Genomic DNA, 7672 nt, shown 5'->3' with positions numbered 1-7672 from the left:
CTTGATATTCATACAAGTGGTTCTGTTTTCTCTAAAGGTCTCTTTAATTTTCCTGTAGGCAGTATCTATCTTACCCCTAGTGAGATAAGCCTCTACATCCTTACATTTGTCCTCTAGCCATTCCTGCATAGCCATTTTGCACTTCCTGTCCATCTAATTTTTGAGACGTTTGAATTCCGTTTTGCCTGCTTCATTTACTGCATTTTTATATTTTCTCCTTTCATCAATTAAATTCAATATTTCTTCTGTTACCCAAGGATTTCTACTAGCCCTCGTCTTTTTACCTACTTGATCGTCTGCTGCCTTCACTACTTCATCCCTCAGAGCTACCCATTGTTCTTCTAATGTATTTCTTTCCCCCATTCCAGTCAATTGTTCCCTTATACTCTCCCTGGAACCCTGTACAACCTCTGGTGTAGTCAGTTTATCCAGGTCCCATCTCCTCAAATTCCCACTTTTTTGCAGTTTCTTCAGTTTTAATCTACAGTTCATAACCAATAGATTGTGGTCAGTGTCCACATCTGCCCCTGGAAATGTCTTACAATTTAAAACCTGGTTCCTAAATCTGTGTCTTACCGTTATATAATCTATCTGATACCTTCTAGTATCTCCAGGATTGTTCCACGTATAGAACATTCTTTTATGATTCTTGAACCAAGTGTTAGCTATGATTAAGTTATGCTATGTGCAAAATTCTACCAGACGGCTCCCTCTTTCATTTCTTACCCTCAATCCATATTCACCTACTATGTTTCCTTCTCTTCCTTTTCCTACTCTCGATTTCCAGTCACCCATAACTCTTAAATTTTCGTCTCCCTTCTCTATGTGAATAATTTCTTTTATCTCATCATACGTTTCATCAATTTCTTCATCATCTGCAGAGCTAGTTGGTTTATAAACTTGTACTACTGTAGTAGGCATGGGCTTCGTGTCTATCTCGCCCACAATAATGCGTTCACTATGCTGTTGGTAGTAGCTTACTCGCTCTCCTATTTTCTTATTCATTATTAGACCTCCTGCATTACCCCTATTTGATTTTGTGTTTATAACCCTGTAATCACCTGACCAAAAGTCTTGTTCCTCCTGCCACCGAACTTCACTAATTCCCACTATATGTAACTTTAACCTATCCATTTCCCTTTTTAAATTTTCTAACCTACCTGCCCGATTAAGGGATCTGACATTCCACGCTCCGATCCGTAGAATGCCAGTTTTCTTTCTCCTGATAACGACGTCCTCTTGAGGAGTCCCCGCCCGGAGATCCGAATGGGGGACTATTTTACGTCCGGAATATTTTACCCAAGAGGACGCCATCATCATTTAATCATGCAGTAAAGCTGCATGTCCTCGGGAAAAATTACGGCTGTAGTTTCCCCTTGATTTCAGCCGTTCGCAGTACCAGCACAGCAAGGCCGTTTTGGTTAGTGTTACAAGGCCAGATCAGTCAATCATCCAGACTGTTGCCCCTGCAACTACTGAAAATGCTGCTGCCCCTCTTTAAGAACCACACGTTTGTCTGGCCTCTCAACAGATACCCCTCCGTTGTGGTTGTACCTACGGTACGGCTATCTGTATCGCGGAGGCACGCAAGCCGCCCCACCAACGGCAAGGTCCATGGTTCATGGGGATAGCGAATTTCATTAGCAACTTCTTTAAACCATTCGATGATATCGCACTTCTCCTGAGACTTTTCAGTCGTCGATACTCTCTCCGTGCAACGCTATAACTGCTGCCGTTCACATAAAACAGTTTCGCTAATGTTCATACAGTCTCCCGTTAATGTTTTTTTGTTTGTACAGGGCCTCCTTTTCTCTTTATAATCGCTTGCATTGCTCTTGGCATGGATTTCACCAGATTCTGTTGTTTGTAGTGTAATTTTACGCCATTCCTCTCGTAGACCGGTCGGTAGATCATTTCTACTGGATTTCTGACGATTCCTGATGTTTTTGTCGAGTAAATACCACAAATTCTCGATAGGATTTACGTCTGGGGATTGCGGTGGTGTCTGCATCCAGTGGGGCGTGTTATACAACAGTCACAGCTTTGTATCTGGAGCCGTATGTTTTGGATCATTGTGTGAAAATATAATCCCCATTAAAGCCCATAAGATTCACACTACTGGATATATATGTTGTTAGGACATTTACGTAGATCTTGTGGTCCATAATGCCATCAATAAAACAAAAATCCCCCACACCATTTGGACTCATGCACACCCCCCCCCCCCCCCCCCCCCCCCACTAGTACTGAACCCATGTTTAACTGAGGCTCTTATATTTCTCACTTCGAGTTCACAATTCTTTTTTCTCCACACTGTTAGGCGCCCTTTAGACTTAAACAGCTCAAATCTACTCTCGTCAGTAAATACAACCTTCTTCTAGAAATCAAACCCATCTGATTGACGTTCCCTTGCAAACGTATGTCGCTTTATTCTGTTGATTTTAGTGACGTACGGATTTCTACGGGCTGTTCGGCCTCCATACCCAGCTTCATGAAGCATATTTCTTACAGTTTGTGCTGTGACAGACCTTCCTGTAAGCATATGAAAAGCGGTAGCAACGTGTGGAGCTCTCAGTTTAGGATTTTTGATGACTTATCGAAATAGCTGTAGTTTCTCCATCTTGGACACAAATACAGGACGACTGCTTCGTGATTTGTTTTCGTACTTCTTGCTCTGATTAAACCTGTATATAATACTCTTCACTGTACTGTTACGTCTACCGACGGTTTCTCCGACTTCTGGAAAACATTTTCCTTGTCAAAACAACCAGATGCAGATTTATCTCACTTCCTTTATAGTTTCACAACGTTTTCCACCTGTTGTTGTTGTTGTGGTCTTCAGTCCAGAGACTGGTTTGATGCAGCTCTCCATGCTACTCTATATCCTGTGCAAGCTTCTTCATCTCCCAGTACCCACTGCAACCTACATCCTTCTGAATCTGTTTAGTGTATTCCTCTCTTGGTCTCCCTCTACGATTTTTACCCTCCACGCTGCCCACCAATACTAAATTAGTGAACGCTTGATGCCTCAGAATATGCCCTACCAACCGATCCCTTCTTCTGGTCACCTATATTACGTAAATATCACTTAACGTCTTTCAGACCGGAGATACAACCATTTACTGTGCTGAATGGAACATAACTGCATAACGAACGCCAGAGGATCGTGTGTCAGTGCGGCCCAATACCACAGATACTGCTTACTAGACGAATATTTGTTTGGAGTCCATTGCGGCGTGATTTTACGTAGTATGTATTTGGTCACAAATTAAGTAAGGTATGAACCATAACGAGCGTTTTATTTCCAAGTGTAGAAATCAACCAATACAAGAAAATAGTTTCTATTCATTTCGCAGCTATATTTGTATGACTGTGCGTATTATATTCTATGCACCACGGTCGGACGAATACTTTGTGGAGTGACTGTATCATCAGACTTTTGGAAACGTCAGTATGGATGAGGTTGCTGAATAATACACAGGATGTTGGGAAACAAAACTGCCGACCGCTGTGGGAGAGCGGTTCTAGGCGCTTCAGTCTGGAGCCGCACGACCGCTATGGTCGCAGGTTCGAATCCTGCCTCGGGCATGGAGGTGTGTGATGTCCTTAGGTTAGTTAGGTTTAAGTAGTTTAGAACTGCTTCAAGGGGACTTCTAGGGGACTGATGACCTCAGGTGTTAGTCCCATAGTGCTCAGAGCCATTTGAATCATTGGAAAACAGAACTGATGATCTGTTACATGATGATTAGTTTGCCCTTAGGAAAGGGAAAGGCACTTCTGGGTTTGCGACTCATAACGGCAGCAAAACTTAAAAAAAATCAAGGCATGTTCACAGGATTCGACAATCTAGAAGAATGTAAAACAATGCAAGTCATTTGAAATGGCCAGAAAGACACAAATAGGCCGTAAGTAAGGACGGGTAATAAACAATGTGTACAAGGATCAATGTCAAACAATAAGGATGGAAGGCAACGAGAATAGCGCCCAAGTAAAAAGAGGTATAAGACAGGTAAAATGGTGCTCAGTATAAATTATATCACTGGACTGGGGTTCGAGTAAAGATCATACACCATTTGTACGTCATTAACTATAAAAGATTATAAAGTGCAAACATTCAGGTTTACAATAAGCAAAATTTCGGAGTACACCCAACGTCTATTGCCGCTTAATAAATTTAAAATAGACTGGATCCAAAAGAAACTCTTTAACAATTTAAGCATAAGTCCACAGGGCAGTTAAATAAAACTTTAACAAAATATAACGGAATTAAATAAAGTTCTAAGTTTACAGATTTAGGGGAAAAAGGTACAAAAACATCAGTGCCAAGATGTCGCGTAATTATTCTGATAAACGGGATCAGCTTGCCTTCTAGAATATTATACCACAATTCAGATCTACAAAGGGAATCCCAGCTAATATGAAACAAGGCAGTTGACGGGTAATAAGGGCAATTACTTAAAATGCATCTCATTAAAACGTTCAAATGTGTGTGAATTCTAAGGGACCGAACTGCTGAGGTCATCGGTCCATGGACTTACACACTTCTTAAACTAGCTTAAACTAACTTACGCTAACAACAGCACACACGCCCATGCCCGATGGAGGACTCGAACCTCCGGCGGGAGGGGCCGCCCAATCAGTGACATTGCGCCCAGACCGCGCGGTCGCTCCGCTCGGCCATCCCATTAACATATTGCCTCTGCACCTACAGGCCCCTTTAATTAAGAAAGCTAGGTCAGTGCTAGATAATAAAATCTCAAGAAAAATTGTAACAAATTAAGAAGCGGCAAATCACTGCGCTTCAAAAATTCAAACCTGGCCAGCGCAAGATAATAAAATTTAAGGAACTTCCTGGCAGGTTAAAACTGTGTGCTGGACCGAGACTCGAACTCGGGACCTTTGCCTTTCGCGGGCAAGCGCTCTACCAACTGAGCTACCCAAGCACGACTCACGTCCCGTCCTCACAGCTTTAATTCCGCCACCTCTCCTACTTCTGAACTTCACAGAAGCTCTCCTGCGAACCTTGCAGAACTAGCACTGCCAGGAAGTTTCATATCAGCGCACACTCCGCCGTAGTGTGAAAATTTCATTCTAGAAACATCCCCCAGGCTGCGGCTAAGCCATGTCTCCGCAATATCCTTTCCTTCAGGAGTGCTAGTTCTGCAAGGTTAGCAGGAGAGCTTCTGTAAAGTTTGGAAGTTAGCAGACGAGGTACTGGCAAAGCTGTGAGGACGGGGCGTGAGTCGTGCTTGGGTAGCTCAGCTGGTAGAGCACTTGCCCGCGAAAGGCAAAGGTCCCGAGTTCGAGTCTCGGTGCGGCGCACAGTTTTAATCTGCCAAGAAGTTTGTTTATGTTAATTCACTACTCTGACTCAGTGACAAATTTTGACTCATTCTATACATATAAGTGCGGGTTTGAAAGGGTTTGATGCTATTTTCGATTGGCTGCCATATTTCTCTGCCAATCAGAAATTAGCATATTCGCGCGTATTTTGGGAACTAGAAACTTCTTCTATGGAGAGGGACGAGTAGAGTAAGGACTTGGATCTCCTAGTGGTTAGACCCAATGATACGTGCTCTGATGAAAATTATTAGTATTGTGATATTGTGGTACCAAAATGTTTGAGAAGTGCCGTAAAGTGTAGAAGACATCTCTATTTAAAGCACGGTGTGAAACGCAGGGCTTGTTCTGACGACTTACATAACTAAAATCCGTGTGACGTGTTGCTTACTAGCGACCACGAACATTTTGCTACGCGAGACTGGTTATAGCAACAGCTGACCGAGCAATTCTAAAAGAAAAATCCGTTTGTAAACTTGATGTGAAGGATAATTCATAATTATCATAAACTGGGTACGGTCGTGAATGATGTGTCCATATCGACTTTTCAGATTCTGTACAGCTTAATAGCCTAAATTGGAATGATCACGTAGATAATATTGTGGGTAGAGCAAACCAAAGATTGCGATTCATTGGCAGAACACTTAGAAGATGCAACAGGTCTACCAAAGAGACTGCTTACACTACGCTTGTCCGCCCTATTCTGGACTATTGTTGTGCGGTGTGGGATCCGCATCAGGTGGGACTGACGGATGTTTTTCAAAGAAGGACAGCTCGAAATAGGGGAGATAGTGTCAAAGGCATGATACGTGAATTGGAGTGGTAATCATTAGAACATAGGCGTTCTTCGTTGCGATGGGATCTTCTCATGAAATTTCAATCACCAGTTTTCTCCTCCGATTGCGAAAACATTCTGTTGGCACCCACCTACATAGGGTGAAATGATCATCACGATAAAATAAGAAATCAGGGCTCGCACAGAAAAACCTAACTGCTCGTTTTTCCCGCGTGCCGTTCGAGAGTGGAACGGTAGAGAGACAGCATGAAGGTGGTTCATTGAACGCTCTGCCAGCCACTTTATTGTGAGTAGCAGAGTAATCACGCAGATGAAGATGAAGGCTTGCTAGTGACTTGTTTGTGCAAGCTTACCGTAATAGAGAGAAATTTTATGCACGGAAGTTCTTTCTTTTAACTATTCCTTCAACCGACAAAACAAATTGTAGTGTGACTTGTGGTTAGAGGTATACAGCTGTAGTTTCTACAGCTTTTTCCGGCTGACAACTGCATTTTCAAGAAGCCGTGTGTGTAAAAAGAGACTCGCCACAAAGCAAGTGTAACTCCGCAACGCAATGCGCCGTCATAGTGACCTAGACGAAGCCGCGAAAGTCTGCTACCTTGTAAGCAAAATAACGCCTAAAGGAGAGAGCGAGGAGGATATAAGAAGCAGACATTCAGGTCATTACTGGCCAAAAGAAGTCTACTGGTATCCGTATACAGGCTTAATTTAAGGAACAAATTTTAGAAAATATACATCTTGGCAGCGTCCCAAACTGTTGGAGCAAAGCAAAATAATCTTACTAAATAAGAAGGGAAGTATTCACGATCTGAAGAAACCGCCCCAAGTGTTCACAAAAGTTCTGATAAATCGCATTAAAATGGTAGTGGGGACCGCACAGCCCATAGAACAAGCTAGATTCCGTAGTGGTTTCAGTACAATTGACCATACAAACACATTGCGTGAGGTAATTAGTCGAGCCAATGAGTATGAAATATAGAACAATATATGAACAATAGAGGAATAAGGATGAATGTTAAAAGGCTTGCCAACCTGAGATTTGCCGATGATATGGTGGTCCTAGCTAACAGTAAGATGGAAATGCAGTCCTCAACAAAAAAACTTAACAGATCGCTGTCAGGAAGATGGACTTAAATAAATCATTCTAAAACTAAGGTTATGCATAATAAGTGTGCAGCTGCAGGACAGGTAACACTGAATGGCAACACCCTACTCAATGGTACAGAATACGTTTATCTGGGGTAATTAACTGACATAAAAGGGTACTTGAAACCTGAAATTTTTCATAGAATTAAACTAGGTTGGAGGGCTTACGGAAGGAATGCATCAGTTTTCAAATCTAACATGTCAGTCTACTTAAAGTAGAAGGTTTTTGATCAGTGTGTCCTGATTTTAACGTACGGGGGTGGCACTTGGACTTTGAATGAATTTTTGAAAAGGAAACTTAGAACTGGAGAGATATGGAAAGGTCAATGTTAGGTCTCACTAAGAAAGATCGACAGAAAAGTGAAGACATACGAGCAGTAACAGGAGTGA

At 42.3% G+C, this 7672-nt stretch overlaps 1 non-coding gene across 1 annotated transcript; it reads right to left on the bottom strand.

The window, feature by feature from the left end:
• Nucleotides 1-4869: 4869 nt before the first annotated feature.
• Trnas-cga lies at nucleotides 4870-4944 on the bottom strand. The gene has a single exon. It is a non-coding gene; the product is annotated as a tRNA-Ser (tRNA).
• Between the last annotated feature and the right edge of the window lie 2728 nt (nucleotides 4945-7672).

This window comes from Schistocerca piceifrons, chromosome 10, assembly GCF_021461385.2.
Source record: "Schistocerca piceifrons isolate TAMUIC-IGC-003096 chromosome 10, iqSchPice1.1, whole genome shotgun sequence".
Taxonomy (NCBI): Eukaryota; Metazoa; Arthropoda; class Insecta; order Orthoptera; family Acrididae; genus Schistocerca; species Schistocerca piceifrons.
The sequence above is the reverse complement of the archived record's forward strand: the minus strand, read 5'-3'. Positions and strand labels throughout refer to the sequence as shown.